This window comes from Dasypus novemcinctus, chromosome X (genome assembly GCF_030445035.2).
Source record: "Dasypus novemcinctus isolate mDasNov1 chromosome X, mDasNov1.1.hap2, whole genome shotgun sequence".
Taxonomy (NCBI): domain Eukaryota; kingdom Metazoa; phylum Chordata; class Mammalia; order Cingulata; family Dasypodidae; genus Dasypus; species Dasypus novemcinctus.
Window position 1 is genome coordinate 126,192,591 of NC_080704.1, and position 23,172 is coordinate 126,215,762.

The 23,172-nt window shown below is 41.0% G+C and overlaps 1 pseudogene; it reads right to left on the minus strand.

The window, feature by feature from the left end:
• Positions 1-384: 384 nt before the first annotated feature.
• The window catches only part of LOC139438004 (protein polybromo-1 pseudogene), a 28,412-nt pseudogene continuing 5,624 nt past the window's right edge, over positions 385-23,172 (minus strand).

Sequence of the window (23,172 nt, forward strand, 5' to 3'; positions counted from 1 at the left end):
CAGGCCACTCAGGGTGTCCCTGCCCCATGTGTAAGGAAATGCAAACCAAGAGCAGCCCCTTTCCTAGCTGCAGCATCTTCAACTTGAGCTCTTCCTTTCTCAGCCAGAGAGTGATGGTGACAACTGGCTCTGCCTGCTGGACAGTGGCCTGGTTTGTGGATGCACTGAACCAGGACATCCTTCCTTCAAGGAATGTCCCCTCCACCCAGGGCTTGGAGGACAGCATCAAGCATCACGTCACAGTCAGGGCCAGATCCAGTTGCTCCCAGCGTTGAGATCCTAGCTCTTGGAGAGGACCCTACCAGGGCTTTTCTGGCTACTGCATTGACAGCAGGGGGCAGGGCTTGTCCTGAGCTCTTCATTTGATCTGGGCACAAGCTTCTGCTAGTTGGGGCAGTCCATGGAGTCAAGCATCTCCACCTTCATCTTGATCTCATTCCTGTCCAATGGCTTGAGCACCTCTCCCTCCTCTTCATCACCCCCCCTCCTCATCCAGAGGCTGAAGTCTTTAGAGACCAAGGATCTTGGACATAGAGCAAGAAGCCAAAAACCAGGAAAAGCCAGAGAGAGAGAGAGAGAGAGAGAGAGAGAGAGAGAGAGAGAGAGAGAGAGAGAGAGAGAGAGAGGAGAGAGAGAGAGAGAGAATACATTGATTTTGGACCCCTGAGCCAGTAAAGTTCTGTAATTTAAGCAAACCAGCATGCTTTGGGCCTACTTCCATTGGGGACACCTCAGCCCTGCCCCCAGAACATCAGGTCTGAAGTTTCTCTAAAGACAGGTGTCAGAAGAGGTCAATGCTTTGAGGGCACTGGCGCTTTCCCATTTGGGAGGTACCCCTTCATGAACCACATGCCTAGATGCCTGCAGCCCCGCGTGCCATGGTCTCCTGCATCTTAATGTTCAGGTCCAATCCTTAATGGTCAAGGTCTCTCTCCCTGACGTTCCACTCCCACATCACCCACAGTGTGGCTGTTTGAAGTTATTGGATGAATACCGAAGAAGAGAAAGATGATGTTTACAGCCATCTCTTGCTGTGCCTGTGATCCACTTTGAACTTGAGTACAGAAGTTCAAAGCATGACCGTCAGTAGAGAGGTCTTTGATTAGATGACTTAATAAGACCACTTGAGGGTCTCGATTGGACTATGTCAGTGAGGCTTGACTCAGGTCAAGTCTCCCCAGACTGCCCTCCTGGCACTGATACAAGCAGAAGCACAGAGAGAGAAACAGACAGAGGCAGGGAAAGTACGCCGCCATGTTTGATCCTGCCCCGCTGAGACTGAGCAAGGAGGTCCAAAAGAGAGCAGTCCCGTGCCAGCTTTGCTGAGAGCTGTGGAAGAGCAGAGTCCTCGGTAGAGACCCACGGCCATCTTGCTTTACCTCGTGGCGGCTGACTTTGATGGGAAAGCACCTGTCACCATGCCTCGAGTTGGACTTTTCACGTTCTTGCAGCTTTGACCCCAAAGAAATCCCCTAACCAAAGCCAACCCATTGCTGGTACTTTGCAACAGCTGCCCTTGGGCCAAGGAAAACACTCAGCCTGTGGGGGGCCTGGCCCAGCACAGCCATGCTCACCCTGCCCACCAGTCTGCCTGCTTTTCCCACCATGCCCGCCACCCCCCACCTGCACCATTCCAGGGACTCCCCGTGCTGTCCACGGCCCCAGGTAGCCTGCCTTGATGTGTCCCCTCTGGAGTGGGTGACTTTCTGTGTGCCCACAGCACCTTCTCCTCATCTTTGTGTCAGCAGTGACCATATTCTTATGCCCAAATCTACCCCTCCCCAGCTGTCAGCTCTAGCAGGGCCCAGACAGTGCCTGACTCCCTGTCCCTGGTGCCAAACCCCCAGAAGGCACCCCATAAAAGTTTGTGGAGTGACTGCATGACTGGGAGGCAGTGGGAAGAAAAGAGACTTGGAAGCTTTCCAGCATGACCTCTGAGCTGGAGAGACCATCAGGCTGGTGACCGCAGGCCTTGGAGCCCCAAGGAGGAGGATAGGACCTCAACACCAGAAGTCATCTGGGCACTGACCTTCCCGACCAGCTGCTTGACTCTTACACTGGATGTGCAGGCAGCACGGTCAACAGGGAGGTGACCACACCTCCACCATGTTCAGAGCAGGACGCTGAGGCCGGCCTCCTTACTGTGGAGGTGCTCAGTGACCCATGCCTGGGTGTGGGGAGAGCTTTTGACCCTTCAGCAGCCCCCAGTTCTGCCGTTCTGTGTGCCATGGCCAGAAGCCCTCCCAGGGTGCCCCCTGCCATGCATTCCAGCTCCACGGGAGCCTCATTTAGGCTTAAGCAGGCAAAGCCTTGTCCACCCCAGAGCCCCCTGCCTGCATGGCTATTCCCTGTAACCCACCACCTGCTTGGGCTCTTCTGCAAAGCACAGCCTTTGGAGTCAGAGTGTCCAGGGTGGAAAACACACAGCTGGAGCAGGTCACAGCCCTGTGTCGGGATCACAGACCCTGCGTTTTCTAGAAGGCCAAAGGAAGCCAATGATGGCCAGCTCAGGCAGGTGTGTTGGGGTTGAAGAGTTGGTGTGAAGCCTCGAAAGAGCTTTGACTCAGAAGGTCCCTTGGCCCAGCGAGTATGCCAGGGGCAAGGCACTGCTCAGGAAGAGGGGAGGGCAAGAGCAGGGACCGTGATCCCACCTCAGAGGCCGGGCTCGCTCTCTCAGGGCTGCAGGACTTGAGTGCCAGAGCTGCCTGCTCACCGTCCACGGGGGCAGGGCCAGGTGGCCCAGGAGAGCTCCTTAGCAGCAGTGAGCACCCTGACCCTCAGTGCTGGGGGTTCGCCCTGCATCTGCCCTGGGCTCCCCTGCCCCTCTCATATCCCCCTGGGCTCTGCTAGAGACAGGGTGGGTTCAGGTGCCCTGGGTCTTCTCAGGGAGGACAGGAGGAGGCAGAGGGGCAGAAGCACAAGGCTGACCTGCCTTCTCCCCTGATCAGACTCCCAAGGCTGTGCCCGCCTCCAGGTAGGGTCCAGGTGCACCGTCCACTGGCATGTGAGAAAGTGAAAAATCAGTAAGAGAGGCTTTTCCAGCCTTCAGAGATTTCCTCCCCATGGCACCAAGAAGCAGATCTGCCACCAATTCCTGAGTCCAGAGCCCAGTTTTGAGCAAGGAGCAGGGCCCATCCTAACAATCCACGTCTGGGTCGAGGCAAGAATGAAAGAGCAGTGGTAACACACAGCCTCCTGCCGCTACCACCCTACCAAAGAAAAAAAAGGGAGCATCTGAGTACATCACATCCTCATCAGATGCCCAGACATCAGCAACAAATTATGGACCCTACTAAGAATACGGAAGGCACAGCCCAAGAAAAGGAACAGACCAAAGCCCCAGAACAGACGCAGGATTCGAGAGGCCTCATCAGTGAAACGCGCACAAATTTTCAAAATCACAATAATGAGCTGAGGGACAATGTGGTTAAGGAGATAAATGACAACAAGAAGACATTGAGAGAGTGCAAAGACACGTTTGAAATCTTGACCAGCGAAGTGACAGAGCTCATGGGAATGAAAGACAAAAGACGTGTGATCCATAGCCCATCAGAGGCACGCAACAGCAGACTCGAAATGACAGACAAAAGAATAAGTGAAACCAAAGACAGAACAAGTGAAATGGAAGGGAGCAAAGAACAGAGAGTGAAAAGAATGGGAAAGGACTTAGCAGGGGCTCAGAGAATTGAATGACAACATGGGACACAGCCACGCACATGTCATGGTCATTCCAGAAGGAGAAGAGAAGGGAAAAGAGGCAGGAAGAGTCTTTGAGGAAAGATGAGTGGAAAAATTTCCCCACTCTTGTGGAAGGAATGAAGTTACGAGGCCACGAAGTGCACCATACCCCAGTCAGAATAAATCCAAAGAGACCTCCTCCAGAACACATACTACTCAGAAGGTCAAATGTCAAAGACAAGGAGAAAATTCTCAGAGCAGCAAGGGAGAAGCAAACCATCACCTACAAGGATGCCCAGTAAGACTCCATGTGGATTTCTCTTCAGAAATCATGAAGGAGAGAAGACAGAGGCATGATACAATTAGGACAGTGAAGGAGCAAAACCACCAGCCTAGAATTCTTTATCCCACAAAATTGTCCTTCCGATATGAGGGCGAGTATAAACCACTCACAAAGAAACAGAAACTAAGAGACTTTGCCAAGAAGAGAATCGACCTTTGCAGGAAATAGTAAAGGAAGCCTTAGAACCCGAGATCAAAAGACAGGAGAGAGAGAGGCCTGGAGAAGAGCAGAGAAGAAAGACTAGCAGAATGGCTAACCCAAAGAGTAAGAAGACAGGCAAAAATAGCATATGACCTAAGAAAACCCAAGAGTAAAACGGTGGAAGTAAATAAGGCATTTAAAGCAATATCATTGAAGGTGAGTGGATTAAACTCCCCAATCAAAAGGTACAGGGCTGACGGAATGGATTAAAAAAAAAAACATGAGTCACCCATCTGGGTGAAACGGCTGAAATCAAAAGGTTGGAAAAAGATACTCCATGCAAACAATCACCAAAAATAACAGGGGGAGCTAGACTGCTCTCAGGCAAAACAGACTTTAATGCAAAAAGTTATGAGAGATAGAGAATGTATGAATAAAAGGGACCATCCACCAGGAAGCAATCAGTCATAAATATCTATGTAGGTAACCAGTGTAGCCCAAAATACACGGGACAAACTCTGGCAAAACTCAAGGGAGAAATAGACATCTCTACAAGGATCATTGGAGACTTCAACACCCCACTCATATCATGAGATAGAACAATTAGACTGAAGACCAACAAGGAACGAGAGAAGTTGAACGGCATGATCAACAATTTAGACCTAACAGACATCTATAGTTTTATTTTTTACATTACTGTGTATTCTTTTTCTTATCTTTAAACCTTTTATTACTATTTCATTTTTCTATTAATTGAATTTGACAATAAATTAGACCTAATTTTTGAAGAAATTTTGGATCACAGAGGGGTTTAGCTATGGTAGTTGTGGAGCTGAATGTGGAGTATCATTGATGGGGAATGCATGGGTGGGAGAGAGTTCTTCAGGGCACACATATAGGGTATATAGATATGTTCATATGTTTGTTGGGTATTGACATTTGGTGTGGAGTTTCACATGACAACTGAGTGAGTGCTGAGTTCTCATTATGGGCAACTCTTTTGCACTCCCCAAAAGGGTAGCAACAATCCACCACATTCAAGGGCAAAGACCAGTGAAAAAGAATTGTCCAGTAATGGGCTCCTGATACTGATGACTGAACTTATGAGCCTGTGTGCTAGAAGTTTCAACTAGGTCTGGAGCTGTAGGGTGCCTAACTAAGAGTTATCTCCTGTTGTTCAAATATGGCCACTCTCTAAGTCAAACTCAGCATATTAATGCATTACCTTTCCCCCAGGGTGGGACATGACTCATATATTCAATGTAAAATTTTGTGTGGTCTATGTATCTTTTTTAAAAAGATACTAAGAAAATGAAAAAAGTAAAATAAAATAAGAAGGCACTGGAAGAACATACCAAAGAAATTGTAAATATGCATGAAAATATAATGGTTATGATGGTGATGAATGGTACAATACAAGAAATAAAAAATACAATGGAAGTACATAATAACAGATTTGAACATGCAGAGTAAATAATTGACAATGTGAAAGATTATACATCTGAAAGCAAACAGACAACAAAAGAGAGAGATTAAAACATAGAAAAAATTGAGCAGGGCCTTAGGAATTTGAATGACAATAGAAAACACACAAACATACACATAATAGGCATCCCAGAAGGAGAAGACTAGGGAAAGGGGACATATAATATGTTGGAGGAAATAATGGCTGAAAAAGCTGCAACCCTACTGGAGGACATGGATTTACATATCCAGGAAGCACAGTGCATCCCAAACAGTATAAATCCTATCAGGCCTACTCTGAGACATATAATTGCCAAATTGTCCAATGCTCAAGACAAAGAGAGACTACTGAAAGCAGCAAGGGAAGAGAGAACTATCACATACAAGAGAAGCTTGATAAGATTAAGTGTGGATTTCTCATCTGAAACCATGCCGGCATGAAGACAGTGGTATGACATAATAAAGATGCTAAGAGAAAAAAAAACCTTCCTACCAAGAATTCTCTATCCAGCAAAACTGGCATTCAAAAATGATGAAGAGTTCAAAATATTCACAGATAAACAGAAATTAAGTGTAGTCAATGAGAAACCTGCACTTCAAGAAATACTGAAGGGAGTTCTGCAGTTTGAAAGGAAAAACAGGAGGCAGTTGGAGGAGAGTACATGGACAACCTAAAAGATAAGAAGATAAATATAAACAACATATGGAATACATAAACCAAAAGAATATATGGCTAATGTAAGTAATTCCTTTACAGTAATAACACAGAATGCTAATGGATTAACCTTAAAGGTCAAGAAATTAGCAGAATAAATAAGGAAATATGAACCATCTTTATGCTGTCTACAGGAAATTCAGCTTAGACCCAGGGACGAAAGAAGGCTGAAAGTAAATAATTGGAAAACAATTTTACAAGCAAACAATAACCAAAAAAGGGCAAAAGTAGCTAATCTAATATTGGGTAAGATAGACTTTAAATGCAAAATTATTGTAAGAGGCAAAAATGGGCACTATATAGTAATAAAAGGGGTAATATATCATGAAGAAAGAACAAACATAAACATGTATGCACCAAACCAGTGTGCCTCAAAATACATGAGGACAACACTAGGCCATAGAACAACTCTCAATGAATTCAGAAACATTGAAATTATACCAAGTAATTTCTCTGAATACAATGGAATAAAGTAGGAAATCAGTAAGAAACAGAGAACCAGATTAGGCACAAATATAGGGAAGTTGAAGAACACAATCTTGGAAAAACAGTGGATCAAGGAGGAAATCTCAAAAGAAATTAATAACTGCCTTGAAACTAATAAAAATGAGAACACAACATGTCAAAAGTTATTGGGTGCCAGGCATTGAAGGACAAATACTACATGACCTCAATGATATAAGTAAACCAAACTGCCTCAGAGAGCTAGAGACTGGATGATAAGCTTACAGAAAATTGAGGAGTAGAGGAAAGATGTAAGCTGACACCTACATGGGTGAAAACTATGATAGCTGGAGGTAAGTATTTGTTCAAGAAAGGGAAAAAATGGGGGCATAGGGTTAGGTTTGGGTGGGGATTTGTGGGCTTGAGGGGGGGTTAGGGATGGGAGGATGGGTAATATTGCCCAAGAAATTGTGGGGAGGGTGGAGCAACATATGAAGATAGGAGATTGTCAGGTATTTGTTTGAGAGTATAATGCTGAGAAAAATTTTTCAAAAATATAATAAGGAAGGTTACCTATTTAAGATGCTTAAAGGAGATAATCTGATGCAGGACAGGATCCTAGGGAACATGTGAATGCTCATTTTGCCAAAGTGGGTTATATCATTGGATAGAGACCCATATAATGAGAGTGAAGGTATACCCACATCCTGGGGAGGACTGATGTTCTCAAGCAGAGGGAAATGTATCTCTCGAGAGAAAACGTGGCTCCCAGGCATTAGGGCAGCTGAGCATGTCAAGCTCTCAACACTGTTGCAAGTATCTCTGAACATGGCTCGTCAAGCAATGAAGATTGACTGTCACTGTGGGCCCTAAGGGGAGGGGGAAACAGGTATTGAATAGATGGAACCAATGTAACTGTGCAGGCAATAGAAGTGTTCCACAACAGTATGCAAGTATGGATATAAGACATGTAAAATTACACCAAAAATATATAGGAGCTGATAGGCTAAAAAGTAAATCATAATATAAAACATAAGATAATTAAACATTTAGAAAATTTTATAGTCTAAAATATAAACCACAATGTAAACACAAATGTTACCTTGTTTGAAAGCTATTGTCTCAATATCTGTATATCAGTTTCAGTAAATATAGTATGAATATGTAAAAAGATTATTGCTGTGGAAGAGAAAAGGTTTTATGTTGGATATGTGGGAGTACTTTATATTGTATATTTGAACTACTGTGATCTAAATTATAAAAAAGAAAAGAAAAAGATAAGACGTAGACACTGAGGAGAAGACATAAGTAGTTGCCTTGCCAATTTGCATACAGGGCGACACTTATTGCAGTGACGGAAGGCAAAACATCAAAAACAAAGCCTTTGCATTTTTAAATTTTTTGATACTCCAATTTATTTTTACCATAATTTTTCCAAATTAATATGTATTCTATATCTAACCTTTAAACTCATCGCTATATTCCATTTACTATTAATGGAACCTAGCAATATATTGGGCCTCACTTTTCAGGAAGTTTTGGATCACAGAGAGGTTCAACCATGGCAGGGGAGGAATACTGGTGTGGGATGTTATTGACAGGGGACACATGGTTGGCAGGGAGTTCTACAGGGCATATATCCAGGGTATATGAAAATGTTTGGATATTTTCATAGCAGATACAATTAAAAACAACAACTGAGGGAATGCTGAGTTCCTAGCCAGGGGAGCTCTATCACATTCCCTAAAGGAACAGCAACAATCCCCCAAGTGCAACAGCAAAGACCAAAAAAGAATGAAGGTCCAACAATGAGCCCTTGATACTAATGACTATGCTTGTGAGCCTGTGCACCTGAAATAAGAACAAGGCCTAGAGCTGTAGGGGGCCTAAGTGTTACCTCCTGAGAGCCTCTGTGTTGCTCAAGTGTGGCCAGTCTCAAAGCCAAACTCAGCATGCAAATGTGTTGCCTTCCCCCCAGTGTGGGACATGACTCCCAGGGATGAACCTCCTTGGCACCGAGGGATTACTACCAAGTACCGGCTGATGATGTAACTAGAAAATGACCTTGAATAAAAGGGTCAACTTGGATCAGCAGAATATCTCAATTTACATATAACCCCAGGAGTTAAAAATGCTTTTTGACCTGAATCAAGGGGGAAATGGAAAGGACAAATGAGTTTTTATGGCTATGAGTCTCCAAAAAGAACCAGGAGTTTATCAGAGGGGTTGCCCTTATGCACACCTCAGCCGAGCCCCAGAGACAGATAAAGTAGATACAACCTCAGGTATTGGTTCTTCTGAGGGCTACAGAGACCCACAGGTTCTACGGTCATGGCTGATGGAGTTCAGTACCATGTCAGTTGGCCCTACTCTGGAGTTTGTGTTTCTGTGTGACGGAGCTGGACTCAGATGTGATCTTTGTTCACAAGCCTCTCCTGTTACTTTTACCGGAATTGTAGTTGGTGCTGGGGTTTAATATATACCCAGGGGAACTGAATCTATGGACTGACCATGTGATAGCCAGGCCCTGACCCTCAACAGACTTGCAACTCCTACACTCTGGTTTATTGGGCTTACCCCACTCAGGTAACATCGAGTTGAAGAAGGTCAACCACCACACCATGGAGCCAAGAGTGCCTACAATTCAAAGCAGGAGGATTGCATCCAGCATCCATGTGGAATCTAAGCCCCCTCTTGTTACAGATATGGAGTGGATACAACCATTCTAAGGTCCACAGGATGGAGGAATAGAATATGGATTAGAGTGGACTTACTGATAATCGATTCATGAACTATTGTGATTAGTAATCAAAGAAAATATGGCATTGGTGCACAGAAAGTGACCATGGTGGCTGCTGGGGGTAGGGAATGGGTGGAAGAGATGAGATGTGGAGGCATTTTCCAGATTTGGAGTTGTCCCGGGTGATGTTGTAGGGATAGTTACCAGACACTGTATATCCTCCCATGGCCCACTGCATGGAATGTGGTAAAGTGTGGGGTATGGTGTGGACCATTTACCATGAGGTGCAGTGGTGCTCAGAGTTGTATTCACAAAATGCAATTAATGTCTTATGGTGATGGAGGAAATTTTTGTTATAGGGGGAGGTGTGGGGTGAGGGGGGTTGGGGGTATATGGGGACCTCATATTTTTTTAATGTAATATTAAAAATATAAATAAAGACAAAAAAATGGGAAAAGAAAGGAAAAAAAGTTATGGGATACAGAAAATGCTGTACCAAGAGGGATATCCATAGCCATAAATTAATACATCAAAAAAGAAAGAGCAAAAATCAAAGACCTAACTGCACACTTGGAGAAATTAGTAAAAAAAAAGCAACAAACTAACAAGTAACAAGTACTCTAATAAAGTAAGAATAAAGAAAGAAATAACAAAGATCAGAGCAGCACTAATTGAAATTGACATTAAATAAACACTAGAAAAAATAAAACCAAATGCCAGTTCTTTGAGAAGATCAATAAAATTGGCATACCATTAGCTAGGCTAACAAAGAAAAAAGAAAAAGAAGCAAATACCCAAAATAAGAAACAAGGAGGGAAACGGATTTGGCCCAGTGGTTAGGGCGTCTGTTATGGGAGGTCTGTGGTTCAAACCCCAGGCCTCCTTGACCCGTGTGGAGCTGGCCATGTGCAGCGCTGATGCGCGCAAGGAGTGCCGTGCCATGGGGGAGCCCCACACGCAAGGAGTGCGCCCGTGAGGAAAGCCGCCCAGCGTGAAAAGAAAGAGCAGCCTGCCCAGGAATGGCGCCGCCCACACTTCCCGTGCCACTGATGACAACAGAAGCGGACAAAGAAACAAGACGCAGCAAATAGACACCAAGAACAGACAACCAGGGGAGGGGGTGAAATTAAATAAATAAATAAATCTTTAAAAAAAAAAAAAAGAAACAAGGAAGGAGGCATCACCACTGACCCCACAGAAATAAAGAGTATCATAAAAGGACTCTTTGAAAATGTATGTGCCAACAAGATGGATAATTTAGAGGAAATGGACAAATTCCTGGAAACATTGACAAAAGAAGAAATTGATGAACTCAACAGAATAATCACAAGAAACAATATAGAATTATTCATCAAAAACTTCCCAATAAAGAAGAATCCAAGTCCAGATGGATTCACATGTGAATTCTAGCAAACACTTTGGAAAGAAATAACACCAAACTGCTTAAACTCTTCCAAAAAATAGAAGTGGAGGGAACATTTCCTAACTCACTCTATGATGTCAACATCACCCTAATACCTAATACTAAAACCAAAAAAAGATGCCACAAGAAAACTACAGTTTATCTCTGTAGTGAACTTAGATGTTAAAATCCTCATCAAACTACTTTCTAATTGTATTCAACAACACATCAAAAGAATTATAGACCATGATCAAGTGGTTTTCATCCCTGGTATTCAAGAATCTTTCACCATAAGGAAATCAATTAATGTAATACACCACATAATTTGAAATGCTCTTAATATTGAGAGTCCAGGAGATTTCTATCAAAATACTTTTCCATGCTGCTTTACGATTCACAAACTCTTTTTTGTGGTGAATCTGCACTTAAGAGATGAGGGAGTCTCAGAGAGGTAAATTGATTTGCCGAAGATCACACAGCTAATATATATCACAATGTGGAATTTCCACCTGGCACTTGGTAATCTCTGACTGTACAGATCACGGAGGTGAACAGACTAGATTATAAACTCCATGGGGGAAGAGATATGGCTATTTTTGTTCTATGTTGTAACCCAGTGCCAAGTATAAGGCTATTGTAATTTTTTATAAATATTAATGTAATGATTAAATGAATTAATGGATATACAGTTATACTCTGGGTTATTTGGTGTAATAAACAGACTCTATGAAATTTCAATTCCCTGCCATTCTTAGAGTCCATCCTGAATGAAGAGGCTCAGATAGTTTTCTCTGCATGAAGCTGCAATTGTTCATATGAAAAGTTGTCCCTTTCACACTGTCCATAAATGACTGGTCCCAAGATAAAATGCAATTATGTATGGCCTAGACACAGGGAAGGCCAAATACCTGTGGCTTGCTTGAAACTCTGCCCAATGGTGAAGATCCAAAATTGATGTTGACTAACTGATTAGATTCTGTCTTTTGGGAATTATGAAGTTTGGTGCACAACTTAACTTGGGTTATACACCAAAGTGCTGTATTCAAAAGGCTCAGACTCCAGTGGTCCTAAGGCACAGCCAGCCCAGCCATGGAAAGACTAATGCTCAAAATAATGACTCCCTAGTACTAAAAGCATCTTTCTAAACCCTCACACTCAGGTTTTCTTTCCATAAGCCCTCATTAATGAAGGTAGCATTGTTTATCTCTTGCATTTACATTGAGCCAGAATAATATATTTAGGCTCATTTTTCACCTTTTACTAAATGAAAACAATGATTAGAATCACATTGTTACTATGCCACTGTGAAATCTATACCTATAACCATTCACTGATATATATGTATAAACTTTAGCCTATTGGCACTGCAGAATCTCTTGTTAAAGAAGATTCTGCTTTAATTCTTTTTCTTTGATGGATTCTTCTGGAAATCAGTTAATCACTATGGTCTATAAGCATTAATTGTTAGCTGGTCAGTCCTATTTAAAGAGAAAATAACAGCTTTTCTGTCTTGGATAAATGAGGATCTGTTTATTGTGTGTTAAAAAATATCCTGATATTATTTAGAGTTTCCCTAAAAATAATTTTTGAAAGGAGATGTAAAAGATCATAGGAAGACTACCTGTTTGACCAATTGCCAGGAGGGTTTAAATGAAAAATCAAATGCATATGCTTGTCAGTGTTAAGGGAAAGTTCCTGTGGGGATATTATTAGGATTCCTAAGGTAATTTCTACTATGTCTTTAAGTTATATACAAATAATTTTTTTCTTTGTGAACATATTTCTGAATTCACAATAGAAGTGAATGACAAGGTATAGTTCAGTATTCAGACATCTACTTAATAAAAAACTTTTTATGGTGAGTCTGTGGTAGTAGGAGAAAACAATCAGTAAATATAATGCCCCCCAAAGATGTCTACATGCTAAATATCATAAATCTTAGATGGCCAAGGGGCTTTCAAATGAGATTAATTTATGGCTTTTGAGATAGGGAGATTATCCTGGATTACCTAAGGCAATCACAACAGTCATTATAAAGGAAAGAGGAGGTGGGTGAGTCAGAAAGTGAGATGGAATGGCAGAAGCAAAAGTAAGAGTGATGTGATTTCTGGAACAACTGTGAGTCAAGGAACAACTCTAGTACCTGAAAAAAGTAAGGAACAGATTCTCCCCTAAAGTCTCTGGAAAGAATTCAGCTCTGCTGAAACCTTGATTTTAGTCCAGTGAGAACTGTGTAGGTCCCCTGACTTCCAGAATTATAAGATAATAAATTTGTGTTGATTTAAGCTATGGAGTGTGTGATAATTGATTACAACAACAAAAGGGAACTAATGTAATATTATTTTTTATCCTATTTTTATGCCTTCATTTCATTAAGTCAGGGCTTACTTATGCTTTAACTGACTTTGGACCCTGGCAACAAATACAAAAATGTGACACAGCGATATTTTTGCAGTGAAAAATGTTATTTTATTATTGAACAGTTTCCATAAGACTTTAGTTAAACCATAATTATTAGAGAAAAAAACAGCATATTTATTTGATTCATAATGAAAGGGTAATCCAGGAATTTATGTGTTATTCTTCCCTGCTGCAAATAAAAGGTTCTGGGGAGGTATTTGGTAAGACCTGAACAAAAGTTTCACTCATAAGAACTCCAGTCCTTATCAGAGAGGAGAAAACCGAACTCCACTGAGAATGTGGAGTTTTCTTAAGATAAAAACATAGAAGGATGCTAGGTAGGTGAGATCACAGCCTCTGACACTTTCAGAACAAGTTCTGCATCTGTGCCTGAGCTGGTAAGTATGATCCTTGCCAGTTTAAGAAAGAAGGGTTTGGGAAGCAGATGAGGCTCAACTGATAGTGTCTGACTACCACATGGGAGGGGCCAGGGCTTGATACTCAGGGCCTCCTGACCAGTGTGTTGAGATGGACCATGTGCAGAGCTGCTGTGTCCAAGGAGTGCCATGCCCCGTGTGGGGGTGGCCCATGCAGAAGCTCTGTGCTCTGCAAGGAGAGCTTCCCTATGTGAAAAAAGGGCAGCACCCCCAGAAGTGGCACCACACACACAGAGAGCTGATGCAGCAAGATGATGCAGAGGGTGCAAGGGGACACAGAAGAACACACAGCAAGAGGATACAGAGAGCAGACAATGGGGAAGGGTGAAGGGGAGAAAAATAAATAAAAAAATATTTTTCAAGCAGAACTTTCTTTAGGACAAGTGCATCTTTATAGATCAGAGACTCAGGTTCAATATAAACACAGGCATTGTTAAACATGACAAAATCTTCAACCATCGAGTCAATATCTTGGTACTGGTTGGCCATCATGTGTCTTCTAATTTTTTCCATGTCCATAGGCTTTTTGATTGTCAGGTAGTAGGCAGGCAGTTCATATCTGGAGGGAAGTCTCAGAAATATGGCACTGAAGTTATGGCCCCACTTATCAGTACACAGCTTCATAGACTTCATTCAGTTTCTGCTGCATTGGAGTCATGTATTTAGATTTTTTAGGAGAAATGCCACTCTTCCTACTCAGCTTGAGTGTGGGAGAAGCCATGTCATCATCATCAGGCAGTCGGCCCAGCTCTTTCCTTTTGTCCTTGAGCAATTTCTCCGGGATGTGTGCATCATTGTATACCAATGAGTCCTCTTTGTTATAGTGCCTTGCATTCCAGAATATCAACTTCATGTCTTCTATCATTCCTTCCTCCCCAGCATATTTGTCATTGAGGATGTTATGTTCAATTATTTTCAAGTCTATTGGCTCCAAGATAATTTTATATTGATCAGGTCAGTCCTTTTTGGATGGTTTAAACATAAACAGATCATAAAGTCTTCTGCCTGAACCCAGTTCTTGAGCTTCAAGAACAACATTGAATATGATTTTCATTCACTCCTTTCTTATGTTCTTTTTACTTTTTCTTTTGGCACTACTAGTATCAGAGGTGGCTGAAGAGATCATGCAGTCTCCATCCTCAATGTCATCTCTCTTTGATCCTATGCATAGAAAGCATGATCCTATGCATAGAAAGCCCTGAGAAGTCTACAACAGAGCTTCTAGAACTTATAAATGTGTTCAGTAAAGTTGGAGGGTATAAGATCAAAGCACAAAAATCTGTTGCCTTTCTGTACACCGATGATGAGCAATCTGAGGGGGAAATCAAGAAACAAGTACCATTTACAGTAGTAAATTTAAAAGTCAAATACTTAGGAATAAATTTAACTAAAGATGTAAAAGACTTATACACAGAAAACTACACAACACTGTTCAAGGAAATCAAAGAAGTCCTAAATAAATGGAAGAATATCCCCTGCTCATGGATAGGAAGACTAAATATTATTAAAATGTCTATCCTACCAAAACTGATCTACAGATTCAATGCAATCCCTATAAAAATCAACACAACATTTGTAACCGAACTAGAAAAAGTAACTATGACATTTATTTGGAAAGGAAAGAGACCCCAAATAGCCAAAGACATATTGAAAAAGAAAAATGAAACTGGAGGAATCACACTACCTGAGTTCAAAACATACTACAAAGCTACAGTAGTGAAAATAGCATGGTGTTGGTGTACAAGACAGACACACTGACCAATGGAACCAAACTGAGAGTTCTGATATAGATCCTCATATATACAGTCATCTGATATTCATCAAGGCCACCAAATCCACGCAATGGGGAAAGAATGGCCGCTTTAACAAATGGTGCCTAGAGAATTGGATATCCATATGCAAAAGAAGGAAGGGGAATTACCATCTCATACCTTAAACAAAAATCAACTCAAGGTGGATCAAAGACTTAAATGGAAAAGCCAAGGCCGTAAAGACCTTGGAAAACAATGTAGGGAAACCACTACAGGATCTTGTAATAGGAAATGTCTTCATGAAATTAACACCCAAAGTACAAGCAGCAAAAAAACAAATAGATAAATGGGACTTCCTCAAAATGAAAGCATTTTGCACCTCAAAGGAGTGTTTCAAGAATGTGAAAAGAGAACCTACACAATGGGGGAAAATATTTGCTAAATATGTATCTGATAGAAGACTTGTATCCTGCTATATAAAGAACTCCTATATCTTGAAAATAAAAAGGCAATCAACCCACTTAAGAAATGGGAAAAAGATTTGAACAGATGCTTCTCCAAAGAAGAAATACAAATGGCTAAAAAGCACAAGAAAAAAATGCTCAAAATCACTGGCTATTAGGGAAATGCAAATCAAAACTACAATGAGATACCATCTTACTCCCATAAGACTGTCAGCTATCAAAAAAATAGAACACTACATGTGCTGGAAAGGATGTGGATCAATGGGAACATTCATTCACTCCTGGTGGGAATGCAGAAGGATCCAGCCATTCTGGAGGACAGTTTGGAGGTTTCTCAAAATTTAACCATAGATTTGCCATATGACCCAGCAATTCCACTGCTGCATATATACCCAGAAAAACTGAAGATAAGGACACAAATCAATATATGAACACCAATGTTCATAGCAGAATTTTTCACTATTAGCAAAAGTTGGTATCAACCCAAATGCCCATCAACAGATGAATAGATAATTAAAATGTCAAATATACGTAAAATGGAATATTCTTCAGCTATGAGAAGGAATATAGTACAAGCACATGTGATAACATGGATTAGTCTTGAGGATCTTATATTAAGTGAAGCAAGCCAGACATTGAAGGACAAATACTACAGGAACTCTCTGATATGAAACCAGCAAACCAAGTTGTCTCACAAACCTAGAGACTGGAAGATAAGCTTAAAGCAATTTGGTGAGGGAGAGAAAGGTAGTTAGCTGACGCTTAATTAGGTGAATTCTATGATAAGCTGGAGGTAAGTATTTGTACAGGGAAGGGATAAGATGGAGTCATAAGGATACGTTTGGGTGGGGCTTTGTGGACTTGATGGAGGTTAGGGTAGGGAGGATGGCTCAGATGGCCCAAGGATTTGGGGGGTGGGCAGGGGGAAACAGTTGAATATGGGAGAATGTCAAGTATATGTTTGAAGCTATAATGTTGAGAAAATTCTTCAGAAAATATAATAAGGAAGGATTACATGTTTAAGGTGCTTAGGGGAAGCCTCTGGTACAGGGACAAGCTTCCAGAGACTGTGTGAGTGCTCATTTTGTCATAGTGTGTTATAACATTGGGTGGAGACCCATACAATAAGTGTGAAGGTCTACCCACATCCTGGAGAGACCTGATGTTCCCAAACAGAGGGATTGTGTCTCCCCAGAGAATCGATGGCTCCCAATAAGTTAGGGCAGTCTAGTAAGTCAAACCCTCAGCATTGTTGCAGTATCTGTAAATCTGGTCTCTCAATTAGTGAAGATTGATTGTCACGGTGGGCCCTGAGGGGAGAAGGAGAGAGGTATAGAACAGATGGAAGCAGGGCAACTGGGGGGCAATGGAAGTGCTCCACAAGATCATGCAATGATGGATATAGGACATGTTAACTTACACCAAAAGTGTATAAAAGTCTATAAGCTAAAATGTAAACCATAATGTAAAACATAAGATAACTAAAAATTTAGAAATTTGTACATTCTAAAATATAAACCATAATGTAAACCAAAGTGCAACTATGTTTGATAGCTCTTTCAAAATCTGTACATCAGCTGCAGCAAATATAACGTGAACATGTAAAAAGATCATTGCTGGAGAATTAACAAAGTGTTTGATGTTGGATATGTGGGAGTACCCTATATTATATATGTGAAATACTGTGATCTAAAACTTTTGTGAAGACAAAATTAAAAATTAAAAAAAAGAAAGGATGTAGATACTGAGGAAGAAATGAAAGAAAGTGCCTTGTCACTGTACATACAGGGCAACACCTATTACAGTGATGAAAGGCAAAATGTTTGCAACAAAGTCTTATAATATTTTTCATTTTATTAATACATCAATTTATTTATACTTTATTTTAGTATTTCTAAATTATTATATTTTCTATTTCTAAACTTACAGCCCATCACTAAATTTCAATTTCCTATTTTTTGTCTTTATTTATTTTTTAATGTTACATTAAAAAAATATGTGGTCCCAATATACCCACTACCCCCCACACCCCCTGCCTCCCCCCATAACAACAACCTCCTCCATCATCATGAGTCATTCCATTCATTGAACTTGGTGAATACATCTCTGAGCACCACTGCACCTCATGGTCAATGGTCCACCCCATAGCCCACACTCTCCCACAGCCCACCCAGTGGGCCATGGGAAGACATACAATGTCTGAACTGTCCCTGCAGCACCACCCAGGACAACTCCAACCCCCAAAAATGCCCCCACATCACATCTCTTCCTCCCACTCCCTACCCCCAGCAGCTGCCATGGCCACTTTCTCCACACCAATGCCACACTTTCTTCAAATACTAATCACAATAGTTCATGAATAGAATATCATTAAGTCCACTCTAATCCATACTCTATTCCTCCATCCTATGGACCTTAATTGAATTTGGTAATATACTAGGCTTCATTGTTGAAGAAGATTTGGACCACAGAGAGGTTCAGCTATGGCAGGGGAGGCATACTGGTGTAGCGTGCTATTGATGGGGGGCACATGAGTTGTGGGGAGTTTTCCAGGACATTTTTATAGGGGACATAAAAATGTTCTGATATATGTTGGGAATTTTTATATTAGTTACAGTTAAACACATAAACTGAGGGACTGCTGAGTTCCTACCAAGGGGAGCTCTGTCACATTCCCCAAAGGAACAACAATAATCCCCCAAGTGCAACAGCAAAGAACAACAAAGAAGGATGGTCGAATGATGAGCCCCTGATACTGATGAGACTGCACCTGAAATATGAACTAGACCTGGAGCTGCAGGGTGCCTAAATGTTACCTCCTGAAAGCCTCCATGTTGCTCAAATGTGGCCACTCTCTAAGCCAAACACAGCATGGAGATGCATTACCTTCCCCCCAGTGTGGGACATGACTCCTGGGGATGAGCCTCCCTGGCATCAAGAGATTACTATCAATCACTACCTGGTGATGCAACTAAAAAGAGACCTTGAATAAAAGGGTCAACTCAGACCAGCAGAATATCTCAGCCTACATATTGGATCAAATGTTAAAAACTGCTTTTTTCCTTGAATAAAAGGGGGAAATGGCAAAGACAAATGAATTTATATGGTTAAGAGTCTTCAAAAAAGAGTCAGGAGGTCATCAGAGGGATCACGCTTATGCACACCTCAGCAGGACCCCAGAGAGAGCCAAAGTTGATATAACCATAGGTACTGGTTCTTGTGAAGGCTATGGAGTTCCACAGGGTATATGGTCATGGCAGATGGATTTGGAGTTCTGTGCCCTGTCAGAGGGCCCTGCTTTGGAATTTGTGCTCCTGAATGTGATGGAGCAAGACTTGGATGTGACATGTCTTGTCACTTTACTGAACCTGTGGTTGGTGGTAGGGATGGTGCATACTTAGGGAACTTGAATCTCTGGACTTCCCATGTGCCAGCTGGGTCCTGAGCCTCAGCAGAATTGTGACTCCTACTCTCTGGTTCAATGGACTTACCTAGGTCAGCTAACAGGGAGGTGAAGTTGTTCAAACACCACATCAGGGAATTGAGTGCCAACAACTGCAAGCAGAGGAATTGCATCCATCATCCATATGTAATCTAATCCCCCTCCTAATCTAGAGGTGAAGTGGACTTCCACACCCTAGTGTCCACAGAATGGAGGAATAAAACATGGATTAGAGTGGACTTACTGATATTCTACTATAAAACTCTTGTGACTAGTAATAGAAGAAATTGTAGCATTGAGGTGGAGAAAGTCACCACAGTAATTGCTGAGAGCAGGGATAAGGAAGAAGAGATGTGATATGGGAGCATTTTTGGGACTTTGTGTTGTCATACATGATATTGCAGGGTCAGATTACAGACTTTTATATATCCTGCTTTAACCTACTGAATGTACTGTTGGAGAGTGTGAACTACAGGTTAAACTATTATCTATGTGGTGCAGCAGTGCTCCAGAATGCAATGAGTGTGTCACAATGATGGAGGTTGTTGGTGTGGAAGGAGTGGGGGGGAGGGGTGGGGGTATACAAGAACCTCTTATATTTTTAGTGTAATATTTTTTGCGTGTGATGTATATATCTTCAAAGAAATATAATTTTAAAAAATGATGTGGTGGGGGTTTGGGGAACAGGGTATATGGGAGCCTCTTATGTTTTTAATGTTTTTTAATGTAACATTCTTTATGATCTATTAACTTTATAAAGAAAGTGTGAAAAAAAGACCAAAAAAAAATCTTGTCCATTTTTAAATGGGTTGTCTTTTTATTTTCAGACCATAAGATTTCTTTATATATGCTGGATATTATGCTCCTATTAGATATATGGTTACCAAATATCTTCTCCCATTAGGTAGGCTATCTTTTCACTTTCTTGATAAACTCCTTTGATGTGCAAAAGATTTAATTTTGATGAGGTCCCATTTATGTGATGTTTTTATTTTGCTGCTCATCCTTTGGTTGTGAAGTTCATGAAGCCATTTCCAATTAAATGACTTGGAGATGATTTCCTATATTGCATTTCCAAGGTCTTTATGGTCTTGGCTCTTATACTGACATCTTTGATCCATCTTGATTTGACTTTTGTATAAGGTGTAAGGAGGTATTCCTCTTTCATTCTTTTGAATATGGATATCCAGTTCTCCAAGCTCCATTGTCTCCCAGTTGTGTTGGCTTGGTGCCTTGTCAAATATCAGATGACTGTGTATGTGAGGATCTATATCAGAATTCTTAATTCAGTTTCATTGGTCAGTATGTCTATCCTTGTGCCAATACCATGCTATTTTGACAACTACAGCTTTGTAGTATGTTTTAAAGTCAGGTAGTGTGATTCCTCTGATATAACTTTTATTTTCCAATGTGTCTTTGCCTATTTGAAGCCACTTTCACTTCCAAATAAATTTCTTTGTTTATTTAAAGGTTTATTTTATTTACTTCTCTCCCCTTCCCCACTCCCATTTTCTGCTCTCTTGTGTTCATTCACTGTGTGTTCTGTGTTCACTTGCATTCTTGTCATCACCTGCAATCTGTATCTTTTTGTTGCATCATCTTGCAGCATTAGCGTTCTGTGTGTACAGCACCACTTTGGGGTGGGCTGTGCTTTTTTTTGCATGGGGCAGTTCTCCTTGTGGGGTGCACTCCTTGCACATGGGTCTCCCCTATGTGGGGGACTCCCCTGCATGGCATCACACTCCTTGTACCTGGCAGCACTGCATGTGGGCCAGCTTACTTCATGGGCCAGGAGGCCCAGGGTTTGAACCTTGGACCTTGTGTATGGGATCACATTAAATCTATAGATTAGTTTGGGTAGGATAGACATATTAATGATACTTAGTCTTTATATCCATGAACAGGGAGTGTTCTTCCATTTACTTAAGTGTTTGTTGATTTTCTTTATCAGCGTTGTATAGTTTTCTGTGTGTATAGGTCTTTTTTTAGTTAAATTTATTTGTGGTTATTTGATTTTGTATTTACTATTTTAAATGGTATTTTTTCTTGATTTCCTCTTGAAATTGTTCATTATTGGTGTACAGAAATGCTACTGATTTTTTTTGGCATTGATCTTATAATGTGCAACTTTCCTGAACTCATTTATAAGTTCTAGAAGCTTTTTTGTAGACTTCTCAGGGCTTTCTATATATAGGATCATGTTGTCTGAAAATAGTGAAATTTTGATTTCTTCCTTTCCAATTTGGTTGACTTTTATCTCTGTTTCTTGCTACAGTGCTCAAGTAAATACTTCTAACACAATAAGTTAGAGGAGTGATAGTGGACATCCTTGTCATTTTCCTGATATTGTTTGCCTCATGTACTTTGAGGTGCCCTGGTTAGTTGCATAAATGTTTATGATAGTTTTTTGTTCTTGAACTATTACCCCTTTTACTAATATATAGTGTCCTTTGTCTTTCACAATAACTTTGCATTTAAAGTATATTTTGTCCAATGTAAGTAATGCTACTCCTGCTCTTTTTTGGTTGTTGTTTGCTTATAAAATGGTTTTCCAACCATTCATTTTCAACCTCCTTGAATCCCTGGGTCTAAGGTGGGTTTCTTGTAGATGCATATAGATGGGTCATGTTTTCTTACCCATTCTGCCATTCTGTGTCTCTTGACTTGTGAGTTTAATCCATTAACAGTCAGTGTTATTACTCTCAAGGAATTACTTACATTAGCCATATTTTCTATGTATTTGTTATAGGTTGTTTTTATTCCTCTTTTTGTCATTTTAATTGTTCTTACACTCTCCTCCAATTCCTGTATTTTTCTTTAAACCTGAAGAACTCCCTTTACTATTTCTTGTTGGGCAGGTTTCTTATTGGTATAATCTTTTAATCTCTGTTTATTTGTGAATATTTTGAAGTCTCATCATTTTTGAATGCCAGCTCTGCTGGAGAGAATGGAAATTTTTTTCTCTTAGTGCATTGACTATGTCTAACCACTGCCTTCATGCCTGCATGGTTTCAGATGATAAGTCAGCACTTAATCTCATTGAGCATCCCTTTTTTTGTGATGAGTCTCTTTTTTCTTGCTGCCTTCAGTATTTTCTCCTAGTCTTGAGTATTGGATAAGTTGACAAGTATATGTCTTGGAGTAGCCCTGTTGGGATTTATACTGTTTGGGGTGTGCTGTACTTCCTAGACATGTATATACAGCTCCCTCAATAGTTTTGTGAAGTTTTCAGCCATTATTTCTTCCAACACACCTTCTGTCACCTTTCTCTTCTCATCTCCTTCTGGGATGCCTATAATGCATGTGTTTCTAAATTTTCTATTGTCATTCAGATCCCTAAGCCCTGCTGGATTTTTTTCTGTCTTTCTATCTAACCATTTCTACTATCTGTTTGGTTCAGATGTACAGTCTTCCACATCACTAATTATTTCCTTTGCCTCTTTAAGTCTGGTGTTATTTGCTGAGAGTGTGTTTTTGATTTCTTGTATTGTGCCATTCATCACAATCATATCCATTACTTTTTGCACGTGCTTACAATTTCTTCAGTATGCTCTCCCAGTGTTTTCTTAATATCCTTAATCTCTTCCTTCACTTCATTAAGTTGGTCCACGATATTTGTTTGGACAGCTTTAATTGTTTGATGTTCTACTCCTCTTCCTGGTTTTTAGTTTGCCCATTGGACTGGGCCATGTCTTCCTGATTTTTGGTATGGATTGTAATTTTTTTTGTCTGGTTATCTTTTCATATGGAT